Consider the following 17,011-nt stretch of genomic DNA (forward strand, 5'->3'; position numbering starts at 1 on the left):
CGCCTAAGCGTTAAAAAGTGTCGCCACTGCGAGAATAACTTTGAACTTCATTTCCATCCGTCGTACATACAGGTGACAGGGACAGAGATTCCCTTATTTCAGATTGGCTAGATCGGCGTTCCCGATGAATATGATTGGCAACACGAGTCAAAACTGCATAAACAGTCTAGTAGTTATTCGTTAAATATTGGTTAAAAAGCAGTAGGAGGACATAAAGGTTCGTTAATAATTGCGCTGACAGCGGTTCGTACCACCGAGGCAGCGGGGTCTTCAATTATTTCTCTTATTGCAGGCGTCACGCGTGGTACATTTACCCGAGAATGGCAGAGATTCGGTCTTGTCGATAAGAGAATGCAATACTTAGTGCGGATAGTATACACGGAACAAGGAAGGTAGCTTCAACAGACACATATGTAGTAATGCAATGTGCGAAACTCTAACGGAAATTCTTTCAAAAAGGATAGCTCTTCCGTTAGAGGAAAATAATGACTGTGCAATAATAAAGCTTGCGCATGGAGCACACAGCAACACAATATTCGCGGCTTCAGCTGTAATCCTAGTAAAAGTGTCTTCGTTCTTCGATAAAATAGTACATTTCTGAATAGTATCTGTTGAAATTAGCGCACGTTTCCATCTCTTTCATTAGACCATGTTTTCTTCACCCTATCCTTTGCAGCATCTTTTCCTCTGCCACAGGGACAACACGACGCTGTGGACAAGACGCGACCACTCACGCAGCATCGGTACCCTGGTTAAAGACGGCGCCTCACCAGAAATCTCCGGGTTGAGAGACCGACCTGACTGCGTCCAACGGTTGGATTAAGAGCGCGTGCTTGGTAGGCTTCGTTTTCATCGGCCGGCTTATGAGCGCTTCCGTCTGTTCTTCTAATTGGTAATGATGATGATCACCTTAAATTCATTGGCACATATCCACTCAGGGGTCTTGGCCAAGATTCGGATAGATATTATATATGTGATAAGGGAATAAATTAAAGGAAGGCGCAGTTCACCTCTTCCCCTATCTTTTGACCGCGTTAGTGCTGCAAGAAAAGAATGCTTGAACAAACTCTTCGAATATCTAAGGTTTGAACGATAGCTTTTGGGGGTGTGGGGGAGGTATGCATGCATGGTAGAAAGCAGTGCTAAAGACACGCAATAGGCCGAAGTCAGGACAAGCGCCGCGGAACTGCCAACAATTGTTTTTATTCTGCATGCACTAGTTATATATAGGTTGAGAAGGAAGGGCACTTTGGGAAGAAAGCAGAGAGGGCAAGTCTTCGAAGGCCTAGCCTGTTCTTAAGAGAACCTGTCTATCTTTGTTTTGGGCCCCTTACCTTGGGAATTAGCCACATGGTTGTTTTCTCCGCTGTCCAATAACGCCCGAGGTAAAACGAATATATGCCCGGTTAAATTCTCTACGTCTTCCTTTCTTCTTTTGTGAACTTTTTACTGTGTTATTGTTGATTTTAATTGAACACGTAGGGGCGCCTTTCAACTGCTCTTAACTTAGAGGAGTTCTATCTCCTCTAAGGTAAGGGCATTTTCGCAATTGACAAAAATTGAAAATTTTCAGAAAATTAAACTATAATGTTTACAACACTAACTCAGCAATGAAAGATGATATTATAATTATGTAAATTGTATATCATAGTACATCTGAAGCGTACAAAATTGATATGCTCCATATGAGTCCAAAGAATTCTTTAATATGGAAATATAGATTTTGCAGAACCCTCGTGCACAACGTAAGAAAATGACATATTGAATTTGTCCGCTTTGAATGATCTAATGGGTGTAGTTTACAGTGGCGCGATATCTTTTCTTGATGCAGTTATTAATTGGTAATCTTTGTGTTTCTATACTTTTCAAGCTTTCGAATATTTGAAAATTTTAAAAAGTAAATGTAAGCCCTAAATCAAAATTCTGCTTCAACCATCACTAGAATTTAACTTTCTGTCTCAAATGCAACAAACTTTATTAAAATCGGTCCAGGGTTTATCCCTGAAAAACGTTTTTGCCTTTTACATGTATTTGAGCAGGCCGCGTCGGAGTTGGGCCCGAGCTAAAGCTTCCTCTTAAGGAATTGCTGCGACCGTGGATATTAACACGTTCTAGTGAAAGAGAAGTGCGGAGTTGTAGCGTTAACAGTAATACTGTTACCGGAGCTCTTTTCCAATTACAGAAGTTCTATTATTGAGAAATAATGTCCTTCAATAAAAAAGTATGACAGAACTCATCTCACGGCGACTGTCGACGGTATTGTGATTAGCAGTCAAGCTATGTTGCAACACGCCGTATTGCTTAAGCCACGTCTATTTAACATCCGTAGCACGGTAGCTTTGAAACTTTTGTTGCTTCAGCTATATGCGACAAACTCCGGTAACGTCCCGCTTTGCTGTAACGCTCCCGTGCCTGATCACCCATGAACATGGCGGGAGGATGCCGACTGTATGACGTTGAAGGCGTTACGACGAAGGAATGACGTCAATGGCGTGCTAAGGGCGACATGACGACGACGGTTCAACGACAATGAGATGAAGATTCCTGCAGATGACGCTGCCACAGCGACGACAACGTGGCGACAACGATATGGGTTTTGTGGAATGACGACGAGTGCACGTCGACATTCGCGTGACGGTGACTGTATAGCCACAAAGGCACAACGTAGCTGTAATGACGACGATTACAATACTACGTTGGCTTGACATTGACACTATGAGAGCGGATGCATGATAACGACTGTACGACGAAAACGTTTTGATTGCAAAGGTATGACAACGGCGGCATAATTACGATGAAATGACGACAGCGTGATTACGACAGAATGATCATGAAGGGTTGACGTTGATGGATCGACGAAGGCGGCATGATGACCACGGCATGATGACAAAAAGATGACGTTACTGGAGCGATGACGATGATATAATGACATTGTGACGATGATATTTCGACAGCAATGGTATCACATATCCAATGTCGAAGTCCGCTGTCGAAGTTAGAGTGACGACAATAAAACGACCATAATGACATCGTGACGATGGTATGTCAACGAATGCGTAATGACGACGCAAGGACGACGACTGCATGCCAACGGTATAACGACAATTGGATGACGACGAACGTGTGAGGACAATGGCGTGGCGACGGCTGCATCACGAAATCTGTATGACGAAGATGGCATGACAAGATTCGGTTGACGAAACTGCAGCAGCGGCGATGACATGAACACGAGGGAATGAAAATGACAGTATGATAAACGGATGTGCGATAGTGACTGCCTGGCGATGACGCAATGAAAACGATGGCGTTACAATGGCGGCATAATCATGGATAAAGGACGACGGTCTCACTAGGCTAGAATGACGAAGGAGTGACGTCGATGGAACATCAAAACCTATATGATGGCGACGGCATGACGACAATGTTATGACGACGATCGTGCGTGGAAGACGACGTCACGAAAACTATATCACAATGAATGTACAACGACGAATGTATGACGTCGATGGCACGACAACGGTATCCAGACAACGGGACGATGACGAGTGTATGACGAAAATGGTGTGAAAAAGACACTATCAAGAAGTCTGCCTGACGGTGATGGCGTGAGGACAAGGGCATGGCGAGACTACGATGACGAAGCTATTTTGACGAAGATGGACCGACAACCACCGGATTGCGACGAAGGTATGACAACAAATGCATGACGACTGTATGGCGACGATGGTGGCACTGACTGTATTACGAGAGTCGGCTGACAAAGATGGACTGACAACGATGAAGCGACCACGAGCACATTCACTGTCCTAACAGTTACCTAGCAAAACGACTGACCTCAGATTCAGTACGCTGCAAATAATGTCCAATTAACTTGAGTGTTAGAGACTTGGTTTACTACTATCTCATTGTCTTAAATGTACTCTCGCGTCAACAACAATCAATGGAACACCCTATTACAACTCTTCTTTCCCAGAAAACGCCCATCGTCTTACGCCACCTGAAACCAAACTCACAGCTTGCAGAATATTCATTAGAACAGTTCGCGAATATGCATACATTTCATGGCTCCTACACGCGGAACATAATGTTAATAAACTTGAAGACATCCAAAGAAAAGCGGCTAGGTCTACTTTTAAGAAATGTAAAATTTCAGACTCACTCATCAAATTACTACGAGTAAAGGGATTGGCTTTCTTAACCTTGAAAGCAGATCGAAAATAACATGATTACAATTAATGCACCAGCTTCATCTCAACCAGGCAAACATGTATAGACAAAACTAAAAACGTTTATTTCTATAACGTCAGGAATGTCTACACGCAGTGACCGGCGCCACTCGAGTCTCGAGTGCCGCCGGTCCTGTCGTTTGTGTTCTTCTTGAGTCCTGGTCTTCTGCGCCTTGCCTTTACTACTTCAAGCATGAACCAACTAGCCTAAGCAAGAGTTTTACTTGAGCATATTTCTTCTACATTGGGCCATTTCTTTAAACAAAGCTTTCCCACCGATCCTGCCATTTTGTGCGTCAACCTGATCGCCGTCTCAGCTTGCCAGTCTCGAGTGGCGCCGGTGCTGTCGTTTGTGTTCTTCTTCTTGAGTCCTGGTCTTCTGCGCCTTGCCTTTACTACTTCAAGCATGAACCAACTAGCCTAAGCAAGAGTTTTACTTGAGCATATTTCTTCTACATTGGGCCATTTCTTTAAACAAAGCTTTCCCACCGTTCCTGCCATTTTGTGCGTCAACCTGATCGCCGTCTCAGCTTGCCAGTCTCGAGTGACGCCGGTCCTGTCGTTTGTGTTCTTCTTCTTGAGTCCTGGTCTTCTGCGCCTTGCCTTTACTACTTCAAGCATGAACCAACTAGCCCAAGCAAGAGTTTTACTTGAGTATATTTCTTCTACATTGGGCCATTTCTTTCAACAAAGCTTTCGCACCGATCCTGCCATTTTGTGCGTCAACCTGATCGCCGTCTCAGCTTGCCAGTCTCGAGTGGCGCCGGTCCTGTCGTTTGTGTTCTTCTTCTTGAGTCCTGGTCTTCTGCGCCTTGCCTTTACTACTTCAAGCATGAACCAACTAGCCTAAGCAAGAGTTTTACTTGAGCATATTTCTTCTACATTGGGCCATTTCTTTCAACAAAGCTTTCGCACCGATCCTGCCATTTTGTGCGTCAACCTGATCGCCGTCTCAGCTTGCCAGTCTCGAGTGGCGCCGGTCCTGTCGTTTGTGTTCTTCTTCTTGAGTCCTGGTCTTCTGCGCCTTGCCTTTACTACTTCAAGCATGAACCAACTAGCCTAAGCAAGAGTTTTACTTGAGCATATTTCTTCTACATTGGGCCATTTCTTTCAACAAAGCTTTCGCACCGATCCTGCCATTTTGTGCGTCAACCTGATCGCCGTCTCAGCTTGCCAGTCTCGAGTGGCGCCGGTCCTGTCGTTTGTGTTCTTCTTCTTGAGTCCAGGTCTTCTGCGCCTTTCCTTTACTACTTCAAGCATGAACCAACTAGCCCAAGCAAGAGTTTTACTTGAGTATATTTCTTCTACATTGGGCCATTTCTTTAAACAAAGCTTTCCCACCGATCCTGCCATTTTGTGCGTCAACCTGATCGCCGTCTCAGCTTGCCAGTCTCGAGTGGCGCCGGTCCTGTCGTTTGTGTTCTTCTTCTTGAGTCCTGGTCTTCTGCGCCTTGCCTTTACTACTTCAAGCATGAACCAACTAGCCTAAGCAAGAGTTTTACTTGAGCATATTTCTTCTACATTGGGCCATTTCTTTAAACAAAGCTTTCCCACCGATCCTGCCATTTTTTGCGTCAACCTGATCGCCGTCTCAGCTTGCCAGTCTCGAGTGGCGGCGGTGCTGTCGTTTGTGTTCTTCTTCTTGAGTCCTGGTCTTCTGCGCCTTGCCTTTACTACTTCAAGCATGAACCAACTAGCCTAAGCAAGAGTTTTACTTGAGCATATTTCTTCTACATTGGGCCATTTCTTTAAACAAAGCTTTCCCACCGATCCTGCCATTTTGTGCGTCAACCTGATCGCCGTCTCAGCTTGCCAGTCTCGAGTGGCGCCGGTCCTGTCGTTTGTGTTCTTCTTCTTGAGTCCTGGTCTTCTGCGCCTTGCCTTTACTACTTCAAGCATGAACCAACTAGCCTAAGCAAGAGTTTTACTTGAGCATATTTCTTCTACATTGGGCCATTTCTTTAAACAAAGCTTTCCCACCGATCCTGCCATTTTGTGCGTCAACCTGATCGCCGTCTCAGCTTGCCAGTCTCGAGTGGCGCCGGTGCTGTCGTTTGTGTTCTTCTTCTTGAGTCCTGGTCTTCTGCGCCTTGCCTTTACTACTTCAAGCATGAACCAACTAGCCTAAGCAAGAGTTTTACTTGAGCATATTTCTTCTACATTGGGCCATTTCTTTCAACAAAGCTTTCGCACCGATCCTGCCATTTTGTGCGTCAACCTGATCGCCGTCTCAGCTTGCCAGTCTCGAGTGGCGCCGGTCCTGTCGTTTGTGTTCTTCTTCTTGAGTCCTGGTCTTCTGCGCCTTGCCTTTACTACTTCAAGCATGAACCAACTAGCCTAAGCAAGAGTTTTACTTGAGCATATTTCTTCTACATTGGGCCATTTTTTTAAACAAAGCTTTCGCACCGATCCTGCCATTTTGTGCGTCAACCTGATCGCCGTCTCAGCTTGCCAGTCTGGAGTGGCGCCGGTCCTGTCGTTTGTGTTCTTCTTCTTGAGTCCTGGCCTTCTGCGCCTTGCCTTTACTACTTCAAGCATGAACCAACTAGCCTAAGCAAGAGTTTTACTTGAGCTTATTTCTTCTACATTGGGCCATTTCTTTCAACAAAGCTTTCGCACCGATCGTGCCATTTTGTGCGTCAACCTGATCGCCGTCTCAGCTTGCCAGTCTCGAGTGGCGCCGGTCCTGTCGTTTGTGTTCTTCTTCTTGAGTCCTGGTCTTCTGCGCCTTGCCTTTACTACTTCAAGCATGAACCAACTAGCCTAAGCAAGAGTTTTACTTGAGCATATTTCTTCTACATTGGGCCATTTCTTTAAACAAAGCTTTCGCACCGATCCTGCCATTTTGTGCGTCAACCTGATCGCCGTCTCAGCTTGCCAGTCTCGAGTGGCGCCGGTCCTGTCGTTTGTGTTCTTCTTGAGTCCTGGTCTTCTGCGCCTTGCCTTTACTACTTCAAGCATGAACCAACTAGCCTAAGCAAGAGTTTTACTTGAGCATATTTCTTCTACATTGGGCCATTTCTTTCAACAAAGCTTTCGCACCGATCCTGCCATTTTGTGCGTCAACCTGATCGCCGTCTCAGCTTGCCAGTCTCGAGTGGCGCCGGTCCTATCGTTTGTGTTCTTCTTCTTGAGTCCTGGTCTTCTGCGCCTTGCCTTTACTACTTTAAGCATGAACCAACTAGCCTAAGCAAGAGTTTTACTTGAGCATATTTCTTCTACATTGGGCCATTTCTTTCAACAAAGCTTTCGCACCGATCCTGCCATTTTGTGCGTCAACCTGATCGCCGTCTCAGCTTGCCAGTCTCGAGTGGCGCCGGTCCTGTCGTTTGTGTTCTTCTTCTTGAGTCCTGGTCTTCTGCGCCTTGCCTTTACTACTTCAAGCATGAACCAACTAGCCTAAGCAAGAGTTTTACTTGAGCATATTTCTTCTACATTGGGTCATTTCTTTAAACAAAGCTTTCCCACCGATCCTGCCATTTTGTGCGTCAACCTGATCGCCGTCTCAGCTTGCCAGTCTCGAGTGGCGCCGGTCCTGTCGTTTGTGTTCTTCTTCTTGAGTACTGGTCTTCTGCACCTTGCCTTTACTACTTCAAGCGTGAACCAACTAGCCTAAGCAAGAGTTTTACTTGAGCATATTTCTTCTACATTGGGCCATTTCTTTCAACAAAGCTTTCGCACCGATCCTGCCATTTTGTGAGTCAACCTGATCGCCGTCTCAGCTTGCCAGTCTCGAGTGCCGCCGGTCCTGTCGTTTGTGTTCTTCTTCTTGAGTCCTGGTCTTCTGCGCCTTGCCTTTACTACTTCAAGCATGAACCAACTAGCCTAAGCAAGAGTTTTACTTGAGCATATTTCTTCTCCATTGGGCCATTTCTTTAAACAAAGCTTTCGCACCGATCCTGCCATTTTGTGCGTCAACCTGATCGCCGTCTCAGCTTGCCAGTCTCGAGTGGCGCCGGTCCTGTCGTTTGTGTTCTTCTTCTTGAGTCCTGGTCTTCTGCGCCTTGCCTTTACTACTTCAAGCATGAACCAACTAGCCTAAGCAAGAGTTTTACTTGAGCATATTTCTTCTACATTGGGCCATTTCTTTCAACAAAGCTTTCGCACCGATCCTGCCATTTTGTGCGTCAACCTGATCGCCGTCTCAGCTTGCCAGTCTCGAGTGCCGCCGGTCCTGTCGTTTGTGTTCTTCTTCTTGAGTCCTGGTCTTCTGCGCCTTGCCTTTACTACTTCAAGCATGAACCAACTAGCCTAAGCAAGAGTTTTACTTGAGCATATTTCTTCTACATTGGGCCATTTCTTTAAACAAAGCTTTCGCACCGATCCTGCCATTTTGTGCGTCAACCTGATCGCCGTCTCAGCTTGCCAGTCTCGAGTGGCGCCGGTCCTGTCGTTTGTGTTCTTCTTCTTGAGTCCTGGTCTTCTGCGCCTTGCCTTTACTTCTTCAAGCATGAACCAACTAGCCTAAGCAAGAGTTTTACTTGAGCATATTTCTTCTACATTGGGCCATTTCTTTCAACAAAGCTTTCGCACCGATCCTGCCATTTTGTGCGTCAACCTGATCGCCGTCTCAGCTTGCCAGTCTCGAGTGCCGCCGGTCCTGTCGTTTGTGTTCTTCTTCTTGAGTCCTGGTCTTCTGCGCCTTGCCTTTACTACTTCAAGCATGAACCAACTAGCCTAAGCAAGAGTTTTACTTGAGCATATTTCTTCTACATTGGGCCATTTCTTTAAACAAAGCTTTCGCACCGATCCTGCCATTTTGTGCTTCAACCTGATCGCCGTCTCAGCTTGCCAGTCTCGAGTGGCGCCGGTCCTGTCGTTTGTGTTCTTCTTCTTGAGTACTGGTCTTCTGCACCTTGCCTTTACTACTTCAAGCGTGAACCAACTAGCCTAAGCAAGAGTTTTACTTGAGCATATTTCTTCTACATTGGGCCATTTCTTTCAACAAAGCTTTCGCACCGATCCTGCCATTTTGTGAGTCAACCTGATCGCCGTCTCAGCTTGCCAGTCTCGAGTGCCGCCGGTCCTGTCGTTTGTGTTCTTCTTCTTGAGTCCTGGTCTTCTGCGCCTTGCCTTTACTACTTCAAGCATGAACCAACTAGCCTAAGCAAGAGTTTTACTTGAGCATATTTCTTCTCCATTGGGCCATTTCTTTAAACAAAGCTTTCGCACCGATCCTGCCATTTTGTGCGTCAACCTGATCGCCGTCTCAGCTTGCCAGTCTCGAGTGGCGCCGGTCCTGTCGTTTGTGTTCTTCTTCTTGAGTCCTGGTCTTCTGCGCCTTGCCTTTACTACTTCAAGCATGAACCAACTAGCCTAAGCAAGAGTTTTACTTGAGCATATTTCTTCTACATTGGGCCATTTCTTTCAACAAAGCTTTCGCACCGATCCTGCCATTTTGTGCGTCAACCTGATCGCCGTCTCAGCTTGCCAGTCTCGAGTGCCGCCGGTCCTGTCGTTTGTGTTCTTCTTCTTGAGTCCTGGTCTTCTGCGCCTTGCCTTTACTACTTCAAGCATGAACCAACTAGCCTAAGCAAGAGTTTTACTTGAGCATATTTCTTCTACATTGGGCCATTTCTTTAAACAAAGCTTTCGCACCGATCCTGCCATTTTGTGCGTCAACCTGATCGCCGTCTCAGCTTGCCAGTCTCGAGTGGCGCCGGTCCTGTCGTTTGTGTTCTTCTTCTTGAGTCCTGGTCTTCTGCGCCTTGCCTTTACTTCTTCAAGCATGAACCAACTAGCCTAAGCAAGAGTTTTACTTGAGCATATTTCTTCTACATTGGGCCATTTCTTTCAACAAAGCTTTCGCACCGATCCTGCCATTTTGTGCGTCAACCTGATCGCCGTCTCAGCTTGCCAGTCTCGAGTGCCGCCGGTCCTGTCGTTTGTGTTCTTCTTCTTGAGTCCTGGTCTTCTGCGCCTTGCCTTTACTACTTCAAGCATGAACCAACTAGCCTAAGCAAGAGTTTTACTTGAGCATATTTCTTCTACATTGGGCCATTTCTTTAAACAAAGCTTTCGCACCGATCCTGCCATTTTGTGCTTCAACCTGATCGCCGTCTCAGCTTGCCAGTCTCGAGTGGCGCCGGTCCTGTCGTTTGTGTTCTCCTTCTTGAGTCCTGGTCTTCTGCGCCTTGCCTTTACTACTTCAAGCATGAACCAACTAGCCTAAGCAAGAGTTTTACTTGAGCATATTTCTTCTACATTGGGCCATTTCTTTCAACAAAGCTTTCGCACCGATCCTGCCATTTTGTGCGTCAACCTGATCGCCGTCTCAGCTTGCCAGTCTCGAGTGCCGCCGGTCCTGTCGTTTGTGTTCTTCTTCTTGAGTCCTGGTCTTCTGCGCCTTGCCTTTACTACTTCAAGCATGAACCAACTAGCCTAAGCAAGAGTTTTACTTGAGCATATTTCTTCTACATTGGGCCATTTCTTTCAACAAAGCTTTCGCACCGATCCTGCCATTTTGTGCGTCAACCTGATCGCCGTCTCAGCTTGCCAGTCTCGAGTGGCGCCGGTCCTGTCGTTTGTGTTCTTCTTCTTGAGTCCTGGTCTTCTGCGCCTTGCCTTTACTACTTCAAGCATGAACCAACTAGCCTAAGCAAGAGTTTTACTTGAGCATATTTCTTCTACATTGGGCCATTTCTTTCAACAAAGCTTTCGCACCGATCCTGCCATTTTGTGCGTCAACCTGATCGCCGTCTCAGCTTGCCAGTCTCGAGTGCCGCCGGTCCTGTCGTTTGTGTTCTTCTTCTTGAGTCCAGGTCTTCTGCGCCTTGCCTTTACTACTTCAAGCATGAACCAACTGGCCTAAGCAAGAGTTTTACTTGAGCATATTTCTTCTACATTGGGCCATTTCTTTCAAGAAAGCTTTCGCACCGATCCTGCCATTTTGAGCGTCAACCTGATCGCCGTCTCAGCTTGCCAGTCTCGAGTGGCGCCTGTCCTGTCGTTTGTGTTCTTCTTCTTGAGTCCAGGTCTTCTGCGCCTTGCCTTTACTACTTCAAGCATGAACCAACTAGCCTAAGCAAGAGTTTTACTTGAGCATATTTCTTCTACATTGGGCCATTTCTTTCAACAAAGCTTTCGCACCGATCCTGCCATTTTGAGCGTCAACCTGATCGCCGTCTCAGCTTGCCAGTCTCGAGTGCCGCCGGTCCTGTCGTTTGTGTTCTTCTTCTTGAGTCCAGGTCTTCTGCGCCTTGCCTTTACTACTTCAAGCATGAACCAACTAGCCTAAGCAAGAGTTTTACTTGAGCATATTTCTTCTACATTGGGCCATTTCTTTCAACAAAGCTTTCGCACCGATCCTGCCATTTTGAGCGTCAACCTGATCGCCGTCTCAGCTTGCCAGTCTCGAGTGGCGCCTGTCCTGTCGTTTGTGTTCTTCTTCTTGAGTCCAGGTCTTCTGCGCCTCGCCTTTACTACTTCAAGCATGAACCAACTAGCCCAAGCAAGAGTTTTACTTGAGCATATTTCTTCTACATTGGGCCATTTCTTTCAACAAAACTTTCGCACCGATCCTGCCATTTTGTGCGTCAACCTGATCGCCGTCTCAGCTTGCCAGTCTCGAGTGCCGCCGGTCCTGTCGTTTGTGTTCTTCTTCTTGAGTCCAGGTCTTCTGCGCCTTGCCTTTACTACTTGCTTGCACCGCGCGAGTGAGTCACATTATTAGAATTTCTGAAGCTTATAAATATTTGCTTATTGTGTTCCATTCATTTATTCTGTTGTATTGTCACGTGCAGCATATCTTGTATATTGATCTACTGATCTTATATTTTTTATATACGGTGCAATGATTTCTAAATTTTCGTTCTTTTTAAATATCGCCTGTGGTATGTAGCATAGTTATTGTCCTTGAGCTGAATTACTCGAAGACGTGGACATTATCACTAGCCCTAGAAATTAAATAAAATGAACAAAACATACTGATTCACTCATTAATAACTTTATGGCGACATTATCATTTTAGTATTGTAGCGGATGAGTTTTCAAGATGTTCAATGCTTCGAAATATAAATGCGGTTTCTTTCCGAATACTAGGTCAAAAGAACACGTGACAGGGTGTTTCTTGGGGGCGCAGGCTCAGCGTAAGTATGCTCTTTGGCGCTCCTTTGGGATCAGCGTTCATCATCATCACCATCATCATCATCTGCCTGCTTACACCCACGGCAGGGAGAAGTCCTCTCCCATACTTCTCCAACTACCTCGGTCATGTACTGGTTGCGGCCATTTTGTCCCTGCAAACTTCTTAATCTCATCCGCCCACCCTTATTTTCTGCCGCCCCCTACTGCGCTTGCCTTCCCTTGGAATCCACTCCGTTACCCTTTATCACCATCGGTTATCTTCCCTCCGCAGTACATGTCCTCCACCATGCGCATTTCTTTTTCTTGGTTTCAACTAAGATGTCATTAACTCGCATTTGTTACCTCACCCAATCTGCTCTTTTCTTATCCCTTAACGTTACACCCATAATGCTTATTTCCATAGCTCGTTGCGTTGTCCTCAATTTAAGTACAACCCTTTTCGTAAGCCTCCAGGTTTATGCCCCGAACGTGAGTACTGGTAAGACACAGCTGTTATACACTTTTCTCTTGAGGGATACTTGCAACATGCTGTTCATGATTTGGGAATGCCTGCCAAACGCAGCCCAGCCCATTCTTATTCTTCTCATTATTTCAGTCTCATGATCCGGATCCGCGGTCACAACCTGTCCTAAGTAGATGTATTGCCTTACCACTTCCAGTGCCTCGTAAACTGCTGCTCTTTTCCGAGACTGTTAACCATTACTTTAGTTTTCTGCAGATTCATTTTTAGACCCACCCTTCTGCTTTGCCTCTCGAGGTCAGTGAGCATGCATTGCAATTGTTCCCCTGAGTTACTAAGCAAGGCAATATCATCAGCGAATCGTAAGTTACTAAGATATTCTCCATTAACTCTTATCTCCAATTCTTCCCAATCCAAGTCTCTGAATACCTCTTGTAAACACTCTGTGAATAGCATTGGAGAGATCGTATCTCCCTGCCTGACGCCTTTCTTTATTAGGATTTTGTTGCTTACTTTATGGACTACTGTGGCTGTGGAGCCGCTATAGATATCTTTCAGCATTTTTACATACGGCTCGTCTACACCATGATTCCGTAATGCCTCCATGGCTGCTGAGGTTTCGACTGAATCAAACGCTTTCTCGTAATCAATGAAAGTTATATATAAGGGTTCGTTATATTCCGCACGTTTCTCTAGCACCTGATTGATAGTGTGAATATGGTCTACTGTTGAGTAGCCTTTAAGATCAGCGTTACTAAGACGATATTGCACAATATATATCAAGAGAGAGAGAGAGAGAGACAGATAATTTGTTAGAAATGCAGAGAGGTCGGCCTGAGCTAGCACGCTCTGGCCTGGTGCTCTGCACAGGGGAATAAGGAAAAGGGACAAAATGAATGATGAAGGATGATGAGGACAGTAAGAAGGGATGCATGTGTACACTAACACAGCGATTTGCTTAAACCCTTGTGTTTATAGTCCGACAATCTTCCACTAGTCAAGGAAGGAAGGAAGGAAAAAGTTGAGAAGGAAAGGCAGGGAGGTTAACTAGTTTAGCTCAACCGGTTTACATACCCTACACATAGGAGCGGGGTGGGGGGATGTAAGATTGGGAAGGGAGAGAGATATCTCTGTCACAGCCGCATGCCCAGTCCCGTATCTTTCAAAAACCGAAGTAGTCCCTATGTCGCCTTCAACTGCGATGTCTTCTGTATGCGACATGTGAACATCGTTTCGAGTGACAATGGCCTAGTATCAAGGTGCGCTGGAACGGATGCCAGGGACTGTCGCTGAACCAGAGCATCCTTTCTAGCTATTGGTGCTACAGCACGGTCACATATGGCCAACAAAAATGTAATTTCAGGCAATATTTGCCTGCCAATGCCCGCTAGCACAGAAGCCAGGGTCTTCCACTGTGATGCGTAGAGAGGGAAGTCGCAAAACAGATGTTGGAGAGTCTCAGGCTCAGGACAGCGTTCACAGCTCGGGCTGTCGGCACGACCGACGATATGTGCATAGCGTCGAGTGAAGGCGACGCCCAGGCGAATCCGATGAAGCATGCCTGCAACGATGACATTAACATTAAAGCTATAGTACTTAGGGGTTGTTACAATATATGACGAAATCATTTGCGGCACTTATACGCAAATTCCTGAAAGATAAGAAGGTTATGTAGGGCAGCGAGTTTTGTGGTTTGCTCTTCAGTATACCCAGTGCGCCATACTTTATCGCTCATAGGAAGCGTAAGTTTTCTTAAATTTCAAATCTGTTTTTGATCTTTTACAATGTTCTCTCCTAGCCTTTGTTACAATCGACTGCTTCGCATCCGCCTTCAGACGTGCTACATCTTGTCTATGTGGAACGTTTTAGTTCGTGACGCTCCTCCCCATCACCACGCTGTTTACACCGACGTCGCCCTCAGTGACGAGGCTTCAGCCGTAGCGTATTATAGACCTCGTACCGCCACGGCCTACGTTCCCCACCACCCTGCCTGCAACGCCCAATTAATGGCGAAACTAGCTGCGATATCCGCTGCATACGACGCCGTCCTCAAGTCTCCTTTTGCAATCTTCACTTATCACACTGCTTACACAAACTCCTCGGCCTTTATGGAGGCCTGCGAGTCTGTATAAAGAATGTTTATACAGTGGTTAAACCGATAGCCAATTCATGCTAGTTGAGGTCTAATGCAATGAGCGTTGGCAGGTCAGTCACAGGAAAGAGCTGATAAAAAAGAAGACGGCGCCAGTGTTGTGCTCTTCTTTGGCCTGTGTTCTTGTCCGTTTAGCGCTGTTACTTTCCAAAATATGAATTGCCACCAACTCGCCCAAGTTTCTTATGTAGTAAAGAATACAAGTTTATCGAGCATTTCACATACCCCATGCCGCAATGGTGAAATAAAAATAAAGAATGTTAGCAGGCACTCTTGACAAATCGTGATAAGTTTTGTAGTATAATCAGCGAAAACTACGCAGGAAGTGAATTATGCCACAAGATTCCCACAAATGCTACAAGTCGCAATGCGCATACAACATGCGGAAGTGCTCGCGCTATTAGTAGCTCACACAAACAATACCGGTATAGATCATTGTATATGTCCCATCTCTAAATTCTTACATGCACCGATCTGGTCTGGCAATATCCCCATTGTTCCATTTTTGCAACGCATTAGAGACGATCGACCACTACCTAATGGAATACCGGCGTTTCTCCTCCATGAGGAAAATGACATTAGAAATTAAAGTGCGACAGCTTGGCCTGCCATTGAACACTCAATACTACTGTCTTTCAGAGCGTCTGTGCTTGGGCACTCACACAGGAATGTCTGCTTCGTCTTAGAAAAATTTATTATTGACTCAAACCGATTTAATTGATGACCGTATTATTCTTTTCATTCCTCCTCTATTGCCTCATTTATATATTATAGATAATTATTTTTTCCCTCTTCATAGCATGACAGTCTACTGAACCGTTTCGATTTTTCCTCGCCTAAATTCATGTAACAAAATTGTAGATTTTTACCTCCATTTTCTGAACACATAAGCAAAGTCTGGCCGACTCTTGGCCAATCCCTGCGAGTGGTTAAGCGCCAAACTCATCAAGGATCGACATCCTCATCATCATCATCATCATGCAGTGGAGATAAGTGAAGAAATACTTGAGGGCACTGTTGCGCTAGGACCAGTGGGAGCTCCGAGTGCAGCTGTTCAGCGAGCATGGGGATGTCGGGTAGTCAATAGATTTGCTTAAAATTCGTCCTCCTGAATACGAACGAACCTGTTGATATTTTCTTTCTTAAAGCTGTCTTTTCTTTCTTTGGCGATTTGTTTTACGACAGTAATTTGTTTAATCCAATTTCTACTTTCTGCTTTTGAACGACTATGAATAATTACAAGCGAGGATGACCGCTTAGATGGATGGATGGAAAAAATTTATTGAGGTGCATCGAAACGTCCACTCCCCCCCCCCCCCCATCGGGACAGAAAGACCTAGCCTCTTCGCCACGTCGCGGGCCCGTCGAGCAAAAAAAAAAAGAGAAAAAAAGAAAAAGAAAACAACGTATTGTCGATTATTGTTGCTTACCGAGGAAACTCCAGACTTAGCAAGAGGCAGGCTCGAAACTCCTGCAACTAACTGAAGCGCTGAAAACTGCGCATTAAAATGAAATGTTTGCAAAAGTGAGACACTTGAGACACGTGAGACACACAACTACTGGGAGACGATGTGAGTGATCACCGCAGTCCCTACTTCGGCTCCGTATAGGGTGGCAAACCGTACACCCGTCTGGTTGACCTCCCCGCCTTTCGTCTCCTTGCTTTCTCTCTTTCTCTCTTGGCTGAGCCACAACATCGTGGGTCACTCTGCCACACAGATAGCGCCAGCCACCGATAGTAATTGAAAACCTCCTGTGTATAGATGGGACCTCCGAAATGACTACCGTTGCATCTCATATTGCCTCTTTTCCGCGGTCTAGGCGACGACTTTGAATAGAGGCTGGCTCCTAGGGAACGCCGGTGTCAGGGAGGGAGCGCCCTAGGTACCTTGCGTCGCCAAGGGGCGTAGCCGGGTAGCCGCGCTCGTGACGTTTTTAATGAGCAAGCGCCAGACAGCAGCAACCTCCCCTCTGTTTGTCGCTCCTTGACTTCTTTCCGAACGCGCTTGGTTCAACTTGGACGTTGCAGTGAACGCAGTGACGCGCTCGTCCTGTCTGGCAGTGTGCAACGCATTCCTATCAGAGCTT

Source organism: Dermacentor variabilis, chromosome 7, assembly GCF_050947875.1.
Source record: "Dermacentor variabilis isolate Ectoservices chromosome 7, ASM5094787v1, whole genome shotgun sequence".
Lineage (NCBI taxonomy): Eukaryota > Metazoa > Arthropoda > Arachnida > Ixodida > Ixodidae > Dermacentor > Dermacentor variabilis.